The 19,279-nt window shown below is 44.3% G+C and overlaps 1 protein-coding gene across 1 annotated transcript in view; it reads left to right on the top strand.

The window, feature by feature from the left end:
* The first annotated feature begins 9,350 nt into the window (after window positions 1–9,350).
* Window positions 9,351–19,279, top strand: part of BCLAF3 (BCLAF1 and THRAP3 family member 3) — a 32,935-nt gene continuing 23,006 nt past the window's right edge. The window contains exon 1 of the mRNA XM_014875845.2: window positions 9,351–9,482. The gene's annotated coding sequence lies outside the window, so the exon portion shown is untranslated. The remainder of the gene's footprint in view (window positions 9,483–19,279) is intronic.

Raw genomic sequence — 19,279 nt, 5'->3', positions numbered from 1 at the left:
CTTGTTTCTTAGCACCTTTTATTCCCACAACGATATGACATTTAAAAATATATATGTTAATTTGTTCTGAGGTATTTTCTGATGAAGGGTATAATACTGAATGAAGGAGTTGTTGTCAAAACCTCAGAATATTTCACATTGTTCCAACTGCCATATATTCATTTGCTTTCTGAGGTCCTGCCAGTACACTGAGGAAGTGCAGGCTGGTGGCCAAAGAGCCTTAAGGTGAGGGCTCCAAATTGTGGCATCCAAAGGGCTGGTGACAGTATAGGGGCCAGTTTGCAGCCCCAGCCTCTGCTCTCTGGCAAAGAAAATAGGCAAAAGAGAATTTGAGCGTTGTAGTAAGTGGACATTGTTCTGTTTAGTGTGCAAGAGCTGTTCTGTAAGAGCACCTGTGACATAAATGCTGAACTTCTCTTCAAGCTGTGTGTACACACTGCTGCTTGGAAAGTGACCAGCCTGGAGCTGCTGTTAGTTGTCTAGTGAAATGCTATGGGGAAACTTTATATATTTTTTTAAGTCATCACTTCAGTCAAAATTGCAAATGAGAATCTGGTTTTGTGATGAAGTATATTAATACTTTCTATGGTGACAGTTCATTTCATTTGTATTGACTCCTGAAACGTTCATGTTATTTGTCCACTCGATTATTTACTAAGATTGAAGGAAACAAGATGAGAATTTGTGAAGAAATTGCAGATTTACCTTTAGCTTTCAAATGTAACTTTTCAAGTTTGGCTGAGTATCTGGAGTAGGTAGTCCCAGCTGAGGAGTTAAATTAATTCTTTTTGCTTTTGATGATGTAACTTCTTCATAGGAGCACCATCCCAGTGTTTGCTGCTGTGAATCAAGACTGTGCAATAAGCTTTAATTTCAATTTGTCAGTGGTCTTGCAACTGCAGCGAATGATCACTAGTGATTCACACAAGTCCTTGACAGAGCTTTTCTGCTGTTATTTTATATAACTATTAGTAAGTTTCTAAAAGATAAATAACACCTGTGAGGTAATTGGGCATCACAGTAGCTTTCTAATTAGGTTCAGCACTTTCCATGGTGTTACCCTGGGAAATGGCATCGAGAGCTTGCCTTAGATCACTGTGAAGGTTCTGAGCAGACCTCTTGTCTCCCCAAGGAGTTAATTTCAAAATAAAATTGCATCGATGAGGGGTGGATCTGGATCCCCACGTTGTATTTTCATCTGGTGATGAACAGCTAGAAGCAGGGGGAATCATCCTCTCTCCTTTAATTGTACAAATGAGATGTGTGCAGAAAGCTGCATAAATAGCACAGATTGCTACTCTGGCTGGAAGGGTGAGGATCTTCCCTCTGGCATAAAGAGAGCAGTACCTTTCCCTGCTTCCCACCCCTCCTCAGTCCCAGCTTGACAGCATCTACAACTGAGGTGCCTCTGCCACCACCCTGCTCCTGTTCCAGGCATTGTCAGTGTGGCACTGCAGCTCTTCTGCTGCCCAAGGGAGCGCAGTGCCCAAGGTTCAGCATTGATCACACTTCTTGGAGAAGCCTGAGATCTGAGGATAACTGGGCTTCAGTGCTGCACAGCGGCCTGGAAACCCTAGAATCCTTCCCATTAAGGTTTAAACTGTATTAAAATGTAGGTAGTTCAATATTCAAGAGCTGAAATCGAGACATTGAGGTTTATATCTTGCTTTCTCTCAGCCTGCCCTGTGCCCTGCACAAGAGGGAGACTGTCCTGTAAGCAGCACAAATGAATCGGTGGTAATATGTTGTCCCTTTTCCTGATTTAGTGACCTGTGGGAGACCTGTGGGACTTCTGCCTTACTTCTTTTCTCCCTCCCTATTCAAGAACAAGGTGCAAATTGAAAAAAGTCTCTTCATTTGTTTTCATTTCAGGATAATGTTGTTCAGGCTGTTGGTTGCCTCCAAAACCAGCATGAAGAGTGGTGGTTCCACCTATGCTGACACTGTTTATGGGTGCACAAAGAGGCCTAAAGGGCAGTTATCTGACACTGGGGATGCTGATTTTCAGTATCAATATTAAATTCGGAAAAGTGTATTATTACTGCTTAGCCACTATGCTATAATCTGGAAAATACATTGTATATTGTTACTGAATGCAATTTTCTCTGGATTTTCTTTTTGATCTTCAGTAAAGCAGGTTTAAAATGCAATCTCTCCAGATTATATACACTTAAAAATAACAGAAAATTTAAAATGTTCAGATGCATTTTTGTTATTGCTGTTTGTGCAATAATAGCGGTCCAGAACACTGTGAGCCACAATGTTCATTTCTCCCCTACTTTTTTATCACATCAATCATCTATGTTATCCATGTGATGTCCTACAGCTGAAGAGTAGGTGATGCTGTTCACTCCAATTTAACATGTCTGTTGAAGCCTTTGACGTGGAAAAGTCCTTAAAACTGCAGGCAGAAACTCTAAGAGAAATTATATTTAAGCTTTTAAAACGATTACCTAAAGTATAAGAAAATGGTTTCTTGATCGCCGGAATTTTAGATTGTTTTCTTCCCAGTAGCCTTGTTTACTCTGCAGCTTGTATATATTTTATAGCATTTTGATTATTCAAGACTGAGCTTAGTAATGTTTTTAAACTAGCAGGTTTGATGATTACCTGAGGCCTGCAATTTTCAGGATCAAAATAGAGGCTCTGGAAGATAGTATGTCATGTTCACTTGGGAGCTTTATGAAAATAGATGTGCATCCTTTCTATAATCAAGCCTTAATGATTTCCAGAGAAAAACCAACTATGATGCAGGAGAGATCCAACTAAGAGGAAGAGCAGTAAGCAATGAACTGCATGCTCTAGAAAGTCCTTTCTCTAAGAATAAGTTTTTAAAATAGTTACATAAATAGCTTAATGCCTTGGGTTTTAGTTTTTATATTTTCAGCAGCTTTGCATATCACTTTAGATCTTGCTGTGCCTACAAGGAATAACTTGAAGTCCACTGCAATTGTAAGTGATTGACATTGTACAATAAAGGACTCAAGGACATAAAATTGCATAACTGAAGAAAAAAATTAATATGTGCAAGAGATATTCAGAATAAGGGAAATTACTGTCAGTTTCTTATGGTTTTTTTCTAGAAATAATAGCCCCTCTCACCAAATCCAGTAAGCAGCACAGCATGCAGGATCAGGGCAATACCTGTAACACCATATTAACATGCACACATGTCCCTTTTCAGAGTAACCTCTCTTTTAAAACACAGATGCAGCATTGTCTGAGATATCATTTTTAGCACCTTAAATATGCAAAGCTGTGGGGTTTATACCACTAAATTCTACGGAGTAACTTAATTTTCCTGGTGCGAAATCGCAATCAAGAATAATTCTCACTTTTTTTTATTTCTTAAACCTCTTATCAATTTAAATACAGAAATTAAAAATAATACAAATTCTGTCCATTGCCTGCTGAAATGGGCTTGTTTTCAGTTCCTAGACAAAGAGTGCCCACACCACAGCCGGCAGAGAAACAGAAATCCAAGGAGTCTTTCAAAGACTAATTGTATGCAGTAGTGTGTCAGGGACAGCACTGAAACCCTGCTGGCATGGGCAGCAGGTACAGTCCTGATCGGACATGGCTAAAACTTCCCCAGCTGAAGACTGGGTCAGAAGTTCTTCCCTTTTGGCAAGCAACATTTGTATTTCTAACCTACAGTTTTACAAGGTTAATTTATGCCAATTTTCTTGGGCCAGTGTTGGGCTTTAGGGCAGGTGTCCTGTAGCAAATGAAACTGCTGGTGGATTTAGCAAATAAATGAGCTGATGAAAGGGTGGAGGTCACAGTCACTGAAGAATGCTAAGACACTGCACATATTTACTATCACATAATTACCATTAAAATTCCTAAGTCAAATCAGTATCAGTCATGCCTACAATGTTGTCTCAAGCTGGACATTTTGAAATTTTCTTTCTCCTCAGTCAGACTTTCATCCTGCTGTTTTTTTGTAATTTCTCCTGTCATCTTTCCAAGACCTGGCTCTTGCACAAGCAAACCATTGCAGCCTTTTTGTGCCTCTGCCTTCCTCCTCAAATTCACCTGCTGTGGCCTCTTGGATGATAAGCTCAAAGCCTTTGTTTATAAAATCCTCTTACTGCATTTATGTCACACATTTGGTATTAGTTCATACACTGAGATTGTTTTCACTGGTATTTTGCCAAAACTCTACCAAGTTCACACAGACTGTATGCCCAGCAGCAATGGCACATTTTCATGTGTTGTTACAGGAAAGTCACGATAACCTTATAAATAAAACACTGGCTTTGTTACGTCATGAGAGCCCAGGCTTGCTGGAGGCTCTCTTTGAAGAGTAATTTGGTGATGCTATCGGAGCCAAGTCATGCAGTTAGTCATCCTCTCACATTCCTTCAGGTTTTAATTAAATAATTACTTTCCAGCTTTCCTTAAATTTCAAGGCTAAAGAACGTAGGATATATTTCCTTAATGAAGGAGGGAGTCGATAACTGTTACTTTGAGCCTAGACTGAAAAAAGTATCACCATTCCAAAGAAAACTGTTAAACAAAGTCCTTATGACTGAATTTGGGGGTTATTGCTTCATTCTGGAACAAATTCTTGTCTTGTCTGCATAAGGTATTACAGATTTGAAGTTCCTTTGACAAATAACCTCAGAAATTGACTTAAACCCCAGTGTCTAATTTTTTATAAATTAAGAGAGAGATCTGATGCTCCCTTTCTGGGGACTTAGAGGTTTAGCTAATTTTGTTCCACTGAATGATAGAAATATTTTTTATTACTACCATTAGAAGAAGCAAACGAGTAACATGCCTGCAAAGAATTTAGGCAGCTCATTCATTTCATAACAGGAGATGCACTTCGTGGTTTGGTGAAAGCATTTTGATAAAAAAGTGCCTGATTGCTCTAAGGGGTAGGGATGGGTGAGAGGAGGAAGAAGAAAGCATTAATGTGAAACTCCTTCAGAAGCAGAGATCCAAGTTAATGAAACCATGCAAATGTAATCAGGAGGCATAACAAGATAGTGAAGTACAAAAGAAAACATTTCCCTTTAGGTGTTATGAGAGGTTGCCTGGTAAAACTATGATTTAACCTTGGACAGCAGTTCTTGACAGTGGATCAACATCATCTTGTGGGTGTTGACTCCACCAGACCCTCTATCACTGTTCCATGATGTTTCTTCACTTTTAACTATCACCACCTACAGGCTCGCAAACACATTGTGTATGACAACCAAGCCAAACCACTCCTACAACAAGATTTTAATGTCATTTATCTGGTGCACCTCAGTGGACAACAGGTGTTCAGCAGCAGCTGCTGTGGTGGTCAGTCCTGGCATTGCAGGAAAGTCCAGGGGATGCTCCCCAGCACAGCCTGAGGAGCACATTCCTTGTTCTCTGCCTGCTTCTGTGCCTGACCTTGCCAGCGATCAAGATGTTTTATTTTTTTTTTTTAAATTAGCATAATATGGTTCAGCAAAGGTCAGTGCCAAGAGTAACATTTTACGTGGAAAATAAAATGCCTCCTTGAAAGAACAGATCCATAAGATATGTCTGCTGTGAAGGGCTAGTTCCTGCTTTTGAATTTTAGGTAACTTCCGTTCATCATTTCCAAGTATTTAGCATGCAAACCACAGTTGTGCTCTTTCCAAAGCAAATGTTTACTAAATTAAGCATTAAAGGAATATGAAAGTGATTCTCTATTCTAATGATACTTAATTAGAAATAAAACATGGAAATAGATTAAAATAATTAGTCTTAATAAGCAGTAATTGCCAAGTCTTGTGCAATAGAATAGCCTTCCCAATTTAGAGGTGGAGAATAATGATGCTGTGGAGCTACTAATAGACACTGATTTAAATATTAATTTAACTTGTAAAGTACGTGTAAGTTGTTTTTCACTTAGACTACATCGTCCTAACCACCGAGATCCTCATGTATTCATCAGGATAGTATCCATCCTGCTATCCAAAAATATATGTTGGCTCAAGACCATCTGAGGCAATGTCAAGTAAATAGCTTGATAACAAAATTTGATAATTTATTTTATGTCATGTAGAAGTTCACCCTATGCACACAGAGGCTGTCTGTCTGTACTGAGAGCTCAGTTTTTGTTTCAAGTCTGCTTAGTTTTAAGTTTCAGTGCAGAGGTAGCCCCCTACATGCAGAAGTCAGGCAAACCATTACATCAGCTGAAGCAGGGAATGAAACCAAATATTTGTTTATTGTTAGATCGACTTTCTATATCTTGATAATGAAAGTGATGCCTGGAAAGGCTGGCCTGGAACAGAGACTAGACAGAGCAAAAGGGATAAAATAGGTATTTATTGAAAGGATACACTTTGAGCAATGCAAGAGCCCGGCTGGGGCTACACCCAAATCAAATCCAAGATAGATCCTGGTCACGAGTCTTCACTTCTATAAATTTTGGTTCATTCTACATGTTGGGGTCAATTATTCAACCACAGCTCCAGGCTATAAAGTATCAGCCCCCTGACTTGCCCCCTTTCCCTCGTTGTCATTTTTGCTTTTTGGGTACCAGTTGTCCTTGATTCTCCAGCTAGAAAGGGTTTTTTGTCTAACTATCCTGTGAAGAGAACTTACTAACAACTAATATGACGTTTCAGAGTTAGACACTAAGCAGCAGAGATTCTAAAAAGTATAAAACCTAAAACCCAAGGCATCAAAAGAGTGGCTGTCTATACAGTGATTATCCCACATATTGCCATATATGTCAAACTGGGTCTGCACCTTATCTGGCTGAGCCACCCAGGCTGGACCAGGTTTTTTGGCAAAGTGCAGATCAGTGGCATCTCTCTGCTTCAAGTCTCACTTTCTCCATCTAAAGCTCACTGAGCCATTCATCCTAAACTTCTATTAACAAAAATTCCAGCACAGCCAAAAGGAAGCAAGTATTGTTTGGTGCAGTTTGCCACTGTAATTCTGTGTCCTATGGATCAGTAAATTTTCTGCATTAATTAATTGTGTTAATCTTACTTAATCTGCATTAAGTAATTGCAAAATGCTACAACTAAATTTTAAAAATAATCTTATAATTGTATATGAGAATTTCAAAGTGTTTTGGTGAATGTAGGAAATTATTTTATTCAGCAGTCACGTGGGGTTCCTTGTGTTTGAGTCCACAGAGAACAGAGCAAGGTCTTGCAGACAAAGACAGCAAATGGATTGATAGCTGCGATAAGGGATCCCTCAGTCCCACCTACAGCCTCTAGGCTTGAGAAGACAGAAAACTGAAGATAATACACTGCTGAAAGATCAGTCCTATAAAGAAGGACAGGAAGACGTCAGCAGCTAAAAGTCCAAAGGACAGCCGAAGTTGGCAGCTCACACTGACCTTCAGAACATAAGGAAATTGAGACCATCCCTTTGAGGGGGCCAAAGTAAGTAACCCTTCCTCTCCACACTATTCAGTGAATATAACTTCACCCTGTTTAGGCCATGGCTTGATGACAGAATAAATGCAACACTATGGCTCTCAGCTGGATCAAAAATGTCAAGACTGTGTAACACGGTGATGAGTCTGGTCCTTTTCTTGACTTAAATTAAATTGTTTTAAAAAAAATGTTGACAAGGTTAACTTGGTAAGCTTTACACCAGATCAGATATCGCCTGCCTTTGCAATTGTAATGATAGTGTATCAGGTATCACAGTCTTCCTTTAGCTACTGTAAAAATACAAAACCAACATCAAACCATGCTTGGGCTAAAACAGAATTGTGTGTCTGCATCTGTGCTGAATCAAATTTATGTTAATGAGTTGATCTGACAATGCACCAAAGCAGTATTCAAGATCCTTGACCAACAGCCTTGGATGCCAATACAATCTAGATAGCATCAGTGTCTCCTTGGCTTTGTGTGAGCTATAAATCTATTTCTGAATGGTTTTCAGCTATAAGAAGAGATTTTGTTTTGAAAGGGTTACAGTGTGTTCAGTGCGTGATTCTGTTGTTTACAGCTCCCGAAGGAAAAACTGACACCAAACCTGTTGGGCCTGCTGGCTATCAGGAGTGGCAATCGAGGGAATTAATGCATCCCAGCAGCCTAAAGAGCCTTCACACCACTGGGACTGATCCCATCCCAGGCAAGGAGAGTGCTGCCACCTGGTAGTGCATGTTCTGACAGGAGCTCCAGGAACTTGCAAAAAGTCTTGGAGAGCGCTACCTGACACCTTGTGAGGCGCCTTGGCCCTCGCAGCAGCAGCAGCAGCAGCCTGGAACAAGGGAGCCATGGCTGCCTCACCTGTGGGCTGGGGCAGCGCCACAGTGGGTGCAGCTGCAGGGCCAGACCTCTCTGGCCTTGGGAGGCTTCAGTCCCACCTCTCCTGCCTGACCCATTACAGTGCAGCCAAGACCAGTGAAAGGGCCAGGACTGTGGTGCTTGCCCACAGCTCCTTGGGGCCTGCCCAACTCCAGCCATCCCTGGCCCTGCACAGGAGCTGCCAGCTGCTCCTTGGGCCCAAAGGGCAGTGAGGAATGTCCCAGAACCACAGAATATTCTGAGCTAGAAGAGACCCAGAAGAAGAGTCTAATTCTTAGCCCTGCACAGGACAGCCTCAACAACCACACCATGTGCCTCAGAGGATTGTCCACACGCTTCTTGAACTCTCTCAGGCTTGGTGCTGTGACCACTTCCCTGGAGAGCCTGTTCCAGTGCCCAGCCACCCTCTGGGTGAAAAACCTTTTCCTGATATCCAGCCTAAACCTCTCCTGACACAGCTTCAGGCTATTCCCTCAGGTCCTGTCACTGGTCACCACAGTGAGGAGATCAGTGCCTGCCCCTCCTCTTCCACTCACGAAGAAGTTGCAGGCCACAACGTTTCTCCAGCCTGAACAAGCCAAGTGACCTCAGCTACTTTTTAAATAGCTTCTCTAGACCCTTTGACATCTTTGTATGCCACCTCTGGACACCCTCTAATGGCTTTATATCTTCCTAATAGTGTGGCGCCCAAAACTGTCCCCAGCACTGGAGGTGAGGCCACCCCAGTGCAGAGCAGAGCAGGACAATCCCCTCCCTTGCCCGGCTGGCGATGCTGACGCGCCCAAGACACGGCTAATGCTCCTGGCTGCCCGTGTCACGGAAAGGGCTGTGCTTCCCACAGGGCATTCCAGGCGAGGGGCTGCTCAGAATTCAACACCCGGAAAGGACCAGCACACGTCGCCCCCCACGCTACCGCAGCTGGCCGCGAACTAACGACTGGGACCGAGCTCCCTAACGCCCACCTTGAACAGCAGAGCACGGCTCACGGGGACGCTCCGGCCAAGGCACCCCGGTAAGAGAGCGGCGGTCAGGGGGCGGTGCCGGAGCCGCCCCCGCCCGGCCCCGCCCGGCCCTCCCCTTCCGGGCCGCCCCCCGTCCGCCCTTTCTCTCCGCCGCGCCCGTGCGGAGCAGCCGCGGCCGGCGCGGCCGCCGGGACCCGCCCCGCCGGCTCGCCGGGCACCTGCTCGGGGCGGAGCGGCGGCCGGAGGAGCGGCGGGAGCGGCGCCGCAGGCGGTGAGTGCTGGGCCGGCGGCGGCACCACGGCCGCGGTGTGGCCTGGTGAGGCCCGCTGAGGGGGCGGGGGCCGGTGCTGCGGGCAGGGGGAGCCGGGGCTGCCGCGATCATTGTCCCCGTCAGCGCCGCCTGTGCGCCGGGAAGGAGCGGGCCGGGGTGCTCGGGACTCCGCCGCGCCCACCGAGGGCCGGCGGTCGGCCCAGCCCGGCCGGGCCCGCGGGAGGTGAGTCGCAGTTGCCGCCCTCGTTCCCCGCTCTGGCCCGGGTGCTGCTGGCCGGTAGCAGCGGAGCTGCAGGGGTGGGAGCTCGGCGGGAATTGTGCTGCACTCATCCGTGACGGGTCTGCTGGCGGCGGGGTAGCCCAAGCAGCGGCGCCCAGAGCCGCCTCGCCCCGCGTGTGTGCATGTATGTACAGAGCGTGTGTGCCACGGTGCGCTGCGCGGGGGCCATCAGGAGGTTTGGGAGGGCCAGGAACAAAGCACAGGGCAGGGGCACACACCCAAGTCGCCGCGGGGCTGTCGGCCGTGCCCCCGAGCCGTGACTGTTCCAGAACACCCGTGTTGTGTGAACCCTCTCGGCCAGCAACACCGCAGAGCTGAGGTCGCTGCTCACTGTTACTGTAAGGACACCTTAGAGGTTAGCAATGCATAAATACCAACAGTCTCTGTCTCCAGTAATTTATACGTTGTCACACGCAGAACCACACCAGTTAAAGTCTCTATAAAAACTTAGAATTGTACAGATTTTGTGTAACAGTTTCAGTATGTCTTTGGTTTAGCTTAATGTATTTTCCAGATTGAGTGAAGCCAAGATGAATTGGTGCCGATTTGAACAAATCTGTGGGTTTTTTGAGACTTCTTTAAGTGATTTAGTTGATTATGCACAATTTTTCCATACACATTTGAGTGGGCGGTAGTGTCTCATAAAGAGTTGGTGATAGCAGTCTCCTCACTTGGCTCAACTCCACCTAAAACAACAACACCTAATTTCTACTGCCATTCTTAAATGCCCCAAGTCACTTATAGTTTAGATTCCTGAGTTATAAGGGTTTAACACAAAGGCTGCTCAAATTGCTGGGAGACTTTAATTACCTGCTATGTGTGTTTGAGGACCTCAAGGAAAAGTGAATCTTCTGTGAAAGTCTTGCTGGGTGTGGATGGCTGGAGGAAGAACAGGGAAGAGGAAGCCAGGAAGGGAGGGGAAGAAATATGCAAAAGGCATGGAAGGATCTTTGGTGAAGGATGTCGTGTTGTGGCAGCCTGACACAGGGCTGGACACGGAGGGGCAGACAACACAGATGACTGTCTTTCCCTTTGGCGATTTTTCTGATTATTTTTTTGTTTATTTTTAATATTGGCATTGATGAGGTGAACTGAAATTAAAGAACTTCCTTTAGTGACACACCCTGCTATCCTGATAAACCGCTGTCTATCTTGAGTGTCCATACACTCCTCCACATCTGCCTTCAGCAAAAGAACTGGTATTTCTGCCACTGCTTTTGTAAGAGTCATCAAACCAACTCTCCATGTGCCTGTGCTGGGACAAGATGGGCTTGATTTTGGTGCAGTCTTGGCTTGTGGGTGTTCACTGTCAGGAGGTAACATAGGCTGGATTGATGTTGCAGGCAAGCTGGTGAGGGATGTGGCTGCACACAGTTAGGTTTGCTTTTCCTCTCGGGTGGCAGCAGGTGCTTGCTGTCTGCAGGAAAGGAAGGAAACATGCCAGAGTCTTCCAGCAAAGATGCATTTCTGTGGTGTGACTGGGGAAGGAAGCCTGGACTTCCAGCCTCCTGGCAATGCTGCTCTGCAGCACCACTGATTCTCAATGAAGAAGGGTCTTATTTTGGTTTTCTGGTCGTTTTGTGACACCAAGGTGAAAAAGCAGAGGTTTCCATCATGGTTTGTATGTTTTGGAGAGCTCTCAGTAGGCAGGAGGTTATGTTCGATCTCTAGGGCTGAGACAAGCAGATCTAACATGTTTCTGGTGTCCCCTTAGAAACTGGCAGATGTGGCTGGGTATGGTGCTGTAACCATAAAGCTCTGTACTGAACAGGTTTTAAAGGCCTCTAATTCAACACATTATAGAAATGACTCACTAATATATTTATGGGTTGGGTTTTCTTTGTGTAAGAAAAGAAGTTTGAGAGTGAAGTACCTTATTTATTATGTGATACAGATTTATCCTGCTCAGTCTTTCCAAGTTGGCATTCTAATCTGTTCTTTTGCAAAGGTGAGGCATTGCCTGCTAATTAGTGTAATTAAATGGGTCGATTTTAAATGAGAACTCACTGAAAAGTTATATGCTCTGTAGACCTACTCAGTTATTTTTATTCCTTTGCTCAAATATGCAGGCACAGGAGAATGAATATTTTTCTATGTGTTTCAAGCAATTACTTGAAATTTGTTAGGTAGTCCACTAAGAAATTCTGTATGCTTGAACTAGGCTTGTACTTTCTGTAGTAGGTTTTCATTCTACTGTGAGTGTAAGGGGGAACAATCATTTTTTAATCTCTATTTGTGTATCAAGCAGAGGAGAGCAATCCCTACATGCTGCCCCAGCATGGCAGTTACCTCGCTAGCGTGAGGCCTGCTTGTCTGTTAACAGTCCTTGGCACTGGGATACAACCTGTGTAAAGCCTGCTTCCCCAGCTTGTGCCAAAGAAAAAAGATAAAGCTGAGTAGGGGGACAACTTCTAAAGCCACAGTGGATGGGGTTTTGGTAGGTTGAAGGGGTGCTTCTGCTGCTGGGGAGGCCCAGTCTCTCCTCAGATAAACTGGAGTATAGAAGCTGCTCTCCTTGAGAGAGCAAGGAGTGCACACATTCAGGAGGAGTGTGGTGCTGCCTCCTGCCATTGCTGCCCTCCATTCCTAGCTGCTCTGCTGCAGCTGCCTGAGGAGGTGCTGTGGGTCAGATCTGGAAATTTCTTAAATATAGCATGCTATGAAAAGCCGAGGGGGGAAAAAAAAAGGATTATCTCCCCGATGATGTTGGTGATGAGGATTTAAGCTGTGAGACTGCAGTGACCTCAGACCTACCACAAAATATTGTGGACATTTAAAACATATACTTGGAGACGTGGAAGGTTCTCCGAGAGTGATAAAAGCCCAGGAGAAGGGGTCTGTAATCAAAAGGAGCCATTGTTGAATATCAGAGACCTGTGAGAGAACAGAGTATGGAAATTTGGCTCTCAGTCATTTGCATTGATCTGTTAGCTGCTGTGCTGTCCAAAAGAATGAATGGTTTTGAAATCCCTCAGCCAAGTTTCATTTGTCTCAGCCGGGTGTGTACCCTTGACTTAGCTGTTTTAGCTCATAGCTTTCAAAGCTGTCACACATGTCCTTCCCTGAGGTGGTGTGCCTTGAGATAGGAGTCACCTCCATGTGCTGGCAGAGCTAAGTTAACAGTGGAGATGGTACTGAAGCCTGTCTAGGAAGCATTGACTACAGGAATCCTGTTGCAGGTTCAGAAACATTGAGACTGGTTTGCTGGGAGATGTTTCTCTGCTTTTATACTTTTTCCAGCGCATTTGGCGTTGGAGGTGGTAGGATTTGCCTTGAAAATGAATGGGCAAGAACATGCGAGGCTTGTGTTCAGCTTGGATAGTGGCTGGAGTGGGCACTGCATGGGACAGATTGGGAGTCAGCTCTTATAACCTACACAGTGGAGAAGTTGCCAATTCTATACATTTCATTTAACAATTGTGTAAATGACTTTCTGTACTGCAGACCTAAACAAAAACGAACTTGAAGTCTGGATTGCAGCTGAGCTGAGCTTTTAATTTGATTATATTTCTGTCAAATACTTAGTTGTCCTGGTATTGAGAGTCTCAATTCTTAGTTTTTCTTTCTTGACAGACACTGCAGTGTCTTGGGTTGCAGTGCAGGATGTAATCAAAAGTATGTATTCTATCATCATCGTTGAAACCAGGTGGGGCAGTGTTCTTTATATTTTCCATGACCCATCCTTCCTCCAGGGAGGATAGCCTCTGTTAATGGCCCATTGAGTCCCACTGCATGGCTGATTAAAATTACATCATCCCATTGGGAGATGCTCCAGCCAGGGGGAGGAACCAAGCATTTCCTGCCTAGATAAAATCTGAGATTCAGAACATCAGGGCAGCCTTTTTCCACTGGATTCCCAGAGGAAAACCAGACCCTTCTAGATCATTATGGACCTTTGGAGGAAAGCTGCACTTTTCTACAGTACCACTGCTCCAACAGAACCAGGTCTGTCACTGCAGGAGGACTGCAGCCACCATTTAATAGGACTGCTACCAACACCCTGACTGACAGGGTGTCAGGTTGTATTCTGACTCTGTCAGTGTTTTGTTATTTTCTGTTACTGTACTTTTATTTTAATTTTCCTAGTACAGAACTGTTATTCCTATTCCCATATCTTTTCCTGAGAGCTCCTTAATTTCAAAATTATAATAATTTGGAGGGAGGTGGTTTACACTTTCCATTTAAAGAGAGGCTCCTGCCTTCCATAGCCTTCCATAGACACCTGTCTTTTAAGCCAAGACAGATTTTGGCACCCAACATGGGACAGGAAGGCATTGAGAGAAAAAGGGTGAAAAAGGAGTAACAGTTCTTGAGTTACCTAAGTTTTTGTGTGCTAGATATAGAAACCTTGTTAGGCAGCATCATGTGGTCTAGCTTACCCTGGTTTGGGTGGCACGTGGTTCTGACTATATTTCTCCCATTTGCAGGCCCTTATTCTAAACACGGGTCCTATAACTAAGGCTACTGTGGCTGTTATCCAGTTCATTTTGTAGGTTGATAAGGTGAGGAATTAATGGATTTTTAACTTCTTCTGGAAGGCAGGCACATGGATTCAGGGCTATCACACGCTGTGTGCTTTTGGGGTTACTTGAATAATGGTGCCTACTGTGAGGAAATAACACCGGGGGACTTTTCTCCCAACCCTTCACCCAGCTTTTTAGATCTACCCTACCGGTTTTTGAAGGGTTCAAATCTTTTCTAAATGCTAATGATATCATACAGGGGCTGGTGTTTCTGACATGCCTGTTCTATTTAGCATTCAGAGATAAGGGAAGATTGGCTTGGATAGCCACTCTGTTATCTACCTCAGAAAATAGGGATGCCGTCCTGGAGCCTGACTCTGCTCCACAGCCCACCTCAGAAGTAAACCACCCAGAGTGGATGGGGGGTAATGGAGGAGAAGATATGCCAGGTGCTGAAGGAATATACTTCCCCAGCTGGTGAAAAACCCTCCCTCTGCCTTGAAGAGGGAGACTCTGATGGTGCAGCAGTGGAACCCACAAATGTTGTAACCATCCAGGTTCCAGCTGAACCATAAGGGCAGTTACATCCAGCAGCAGTCGCCCCTGTGGAAAGAAGTCTAAGATGAAATCAGAGCACCTAGTTAATAAGGATAAGAAAGGAGGACCCTCACAACCCACAGGGGAGCCAGAGGTTGAGATCATCACTGAGTCCCTGTTGTGTGAAAGTCTCTATAATCTGCAAAAAGACATTGTATGACGGGGCCGTGAGGCTTTTACAACCTGGTTACTTCGGGTCTGGAACCTTATGGGAAGAGGCATGCAACTGAGGCAAGGAGTTTGGGATCCTTGACCCAGGACTCAGGTGTGGACCAGGTATTCATAGGGGAGGGGAGCCAGGCCTCCTTTACCTCTGGGAGCGACTTTTAATGAGTGTAAGAGAAAGGTTTGTCCACAGAGAGAGGATGGAGGACCACGATCATAGAATGTGCTGGAAGACCCTTGAGGAAGGGATCCAACAGCTGAGAGAAGTGGCAATACTGGAGGTGCTCTTTGGGAGGGATGGACAGCATGATAATGATCCTGACAAGGTGAGGTGCACAGGGCAGATGTTGTTGAATTTGGACCATCTCATTACACCACCTTCATTGTGACAATGCTGATAACAACCGAGAGACAGTGGGTTCTGTTGCCAGCAAGCTTAAAAATTTTGAGAGTGTGATCAATGTCCTGAAGCAGGCTCATGTCTCTGCTGTGGTTAAGGAACTCAAAGAGGAGCTAAAAGAGGTGATGAGGAAGATCAATGCAGCACCAGTGAGAGTCACAGAGCCCAGTATCCCCCAGCTAGGGAGAGAGTGTACACCCCAAGAGCTGACCTGTGGTTCTTCCTGTGTGACCATGGGGAACACATGAGAAAGTGAGATGGGAAACCCACTTCTGTCCTGACAGCATGGGTGCATCAACTCAGGGAGGGAAACACTAACAGAGGGAACTCCACTAAACTGAAGGTAGCCTCAGCCTCCCATGACCAAGCTGCAGGGTATTACAGAAGGGAGGATGATCTGTTGGACCCCCTTGAAGGAACCTCTAGTATATATGCCCAGGAAGAAAATAATAACCAGGGCTAGAGGGGCCCTAACTCTAGACAGGGAGGGGCATGGGAAAACTGTGTCTTTTGGATGGTGTGGATCTGATGGCCTGGCACATCAGAGCCACAGAAATATAGAGCGTTAGTTGATTCTGGTTCACAGTGTACCCTAATGCCATCAGGACATGTAGGGGCAGAACCTGTTTCCATTGCTGGCATGACAGGAGAATCACGCAGAGCTCCTTAACTTCAAAATTATAATAATTTGGAAGGAGAAGGTTTACATTTTCCACTTAAAGAATGACTCCTGGCTTCCTTAACGGACACCTGTCTTTCTGGGGTGACTTTGTGATGTTGAATTGTATCCCCATTCATCTGTTTAGCCCAGAAATAAGTTTTGTACCTTTAGGCTGGATTTGAGAGTGAAGGGGGGGAAGAAGAAGCGGTGGAATGTCTGAGGTGGTTGTTTTCAAAACACAGAGATAGGAGTTTCATCAGTTTGTCTCCTGACTGTGTCACTGTGGTGGACAGCTGAGAGAGCTCTCCTTTGCTTTTAGTTAGTTTTTGACTAACTGAAGCAGAGAAGTTCCCCAGAGAGTTTTGCTCTTTCTTTTTTTTTCCTGGAATTATTTGAACCTGCTCTGGACTGGGGACCCGGGGGAGCACCAGGAGCTTGTACCTGCGGCCCACCAGGGCCTGGCCTGGGCAGTGGCATTTTCCAGCACTGGAGGGACTGACACCAGACTGAGCCGAGCTACCACCCATAGGAGAGAGACTTTCTGAATTTGTCATTGCTTTAGAGCAGTCAGAGGTTTTGGGTTTTGGTATTATTAATTTTTTGTGCTGGGCAGTTGAATAAACAGGTTTTTTACATTTCTCTCCGAGGAAATTTTTTCCTGAACTGGTTGGGGGAGGCGCCGCTTGAGTTTGCTTCCTCGGGGGGACCTTTGGAGATTCTCCCCCAAATTTGCTCTAAAGCAGGACACAAGACATGCAGCAATACAGACTTTGGTGTGTCTCCTGCAGCTTCCAATTGATCCTCACCTAGAAGGCACTCAGTGAAAAGCTCGGAGCTGCTCCTTATCTTTTTTGGGCAAAGTGAGAGAGAGAATAGTGATATGGGTAGTTTTTACAGCAAGTCTCTCAGTCTTCCTGTTGGCCGTGGGACCCAGCCTGTGTGACCTGCTTGTCCCTCTCTCATCTGAAGGGTTTGTGGTGGTGGTCAGGCAATCCCTCTGGAAGGGGTGGGCAATGACATCTCCTTCACTGCAGCTGAAAGGCACTGAAGAGCAGCTCCCTGGTGATGAACACTATTAGTATTGATTTGCTGTTTGTGTGTCCTGAATAGAGTTTCTTCCATGATCTGTTCCAGGTTCCATGAAATGATGGAAAGGCACCAAGAAGTCATGTAAAGCAGTCCACAGATTTATAGTCTGTTCCAGGAGAATTAACTGCTTCTATTCAATCTGTGTTACCTGCAGGGTTTTAGCTGTTTGGGGCTTGCTGATTTTGGGCTCTTTGCATTAGAAGAACTCCAGCTCCCTTCTGTGCAGCTAGATGATCGCAGTCATTTGTAATTTCTTGTTTCATGCTGGAGAAAGTCAAGAGATAGAAGGTTGTTCTGTTCAGGAGAGCAAGTTGTTAAAAACTTGTAGCCTTTGTGAAAGAACGTGTGTTCAAGTTGGCACATCCCATACAATTTCTGGTCATTCTTGAGTTACTTTTTTCAAGATGCTCTTTACACGTTTGTAAAAAAATTTTGTACTTGTCAAAACACTAATATCCCAAGAGTGGAATCAAATGAGAGCTGGCTTGAGGCCATTTCTCCCAAGAGGGAAGTTGTCTAAGTTCCAAAAGTCAAGGGAAAGAAAATAAAAGGCGTGAGTCCCATTAATATTTAAAAACTATCTAAGCACAGTTACTGATAACTCTTCCAATGAGTCACTTATTGTAACGTAACAAACACAAGCAGCACTCTGAACCTAATAATGCTGCTTAGTTAAAAAATAGTTCTTCATGTTTTCATAGTGAATGTCTCCCAAAGTACAGCAGAACATCTTGGAGAAATTCAAACTCCAGAGCAGCCAGGTTCTGGCATCTCTGCTCCATCATGACCTGTCTTTTCAGAAGCAACTGGATGCCTGACTTGGAAACTGTAGGGCCTTCACTTGATTAAAGTAATTCTGCTACAGCCAAATTTATTACTTGATACCATCCTACAAAAAACATGCTTTTGGTATGAAACCATATTGCTAGTCTAGTTGAGGTGACTTAAACCTGGATTTAGCAATGTTTACAAATTCTGTAAGATTAATTTGCAATTCTGGTGTTACACTGGCAGTCTTGTTGGGGGGGAATGTCTGCTGGCTTCATATGGTGTGTTCCTCTGTGAGGAAATCGTATTGCGTGGGTCATTTTTAGGAGGTGTGTTAAATGAGCATTTCTTTCCACTAAACAAAAGGAATGTCATCATTGGAAATTACAGCAGTCCTCCTTATCCTAAGGCAAGATCTAGGATATGCTGCCAGTCTTTCTCACGCTTTTAGGTATGATTGTTTAGCCAGTCTTGGAAAGAATAAGGAATTCGTAGTTATGTGTGCTCAGTTTCTAGCTTTATCAGGCTGGCAGATCAAGTTCTGTAGAGATGGTTGGGTGGAGTTTAATGGTACTTTTGTCTTTTTGGTGTTTACATACTCATTTGAAAATTAGCAATGAAGTTCAGAACTGAAGGGCAAGTTGGAAGAAAGAATTTGATCAGCATGTAAAAGACTGTTACTTCTAAAAGTTTACCAGAAGAGATGGTGGTAGTGAATATTTTAAGGTTGTTGGACATGTACCACATTTTGAAATGTGTTACTCAGGGACTATAGGAGTTGTTTTGTTTCTGAAATACTATTTTGTAAAGCGTGTTTTAATGGGTGAAATATAGGAAATTATTTTGATCACAATATTACTTTTATTTGAAAAATAATGAATACTGGCATTGGAGCATAGTATCTAACTCTGGCTAGTATGACCTTCAAGTAAGCAAAGGGCCTGGAGTCATTTCATGCTATCCAGTCCTCAGATATGTCTTTAGGACATAAGAGGCAGTGATAAATTCATCTTTCAGAGTTAAGAGAACAAATGCTTCATCTTGTCTTTGGGGTTGGATTCTTTTTGCTTTGCTATCCCTTGCCGCAATTACAACTTTATGCTTTGTTACATGAAAAGATTGATTTTGGAGCAAAAAAAAAAAAATTCTGGAGATTTTTCTTCAGAAGCAAACTATTGCTACATCTTGCAAATAAATGTCTGGTTAGTTTACAGTGCAACTTAATGAGCAGTTTCTAGTTTAGGAGGTGGCTTGACTTAATGCCTGCCTGTGGGGTAGGCAGCAGAAATATGCTGTATGTTCTTCTCTTAAGATACTACTGTTTTAGCCGTGAGGTAATCAGACCAAAAAGTCAAGTATAGCAAGGAGTGATAC

Source organism: Sturnus vulgaris, chromosome 2 (genome assembly GCF_052056855.1).
Source record: "Sturnus vulgaris isolate bStuVul1 chromosome 2, bStuVul1.hap1, whole genome shotgun sequence".
Classification (NCBI taxonomy): domain Eukaryota; kingdom Metazoa; phylum Chordata; class Aves; order Passeriformes; family Sturnidae; genus Sturnus; species Sturnus vulgaris.
This window is presented reverse-complemented; position numbering and strand designations above follow the sequence as displayed.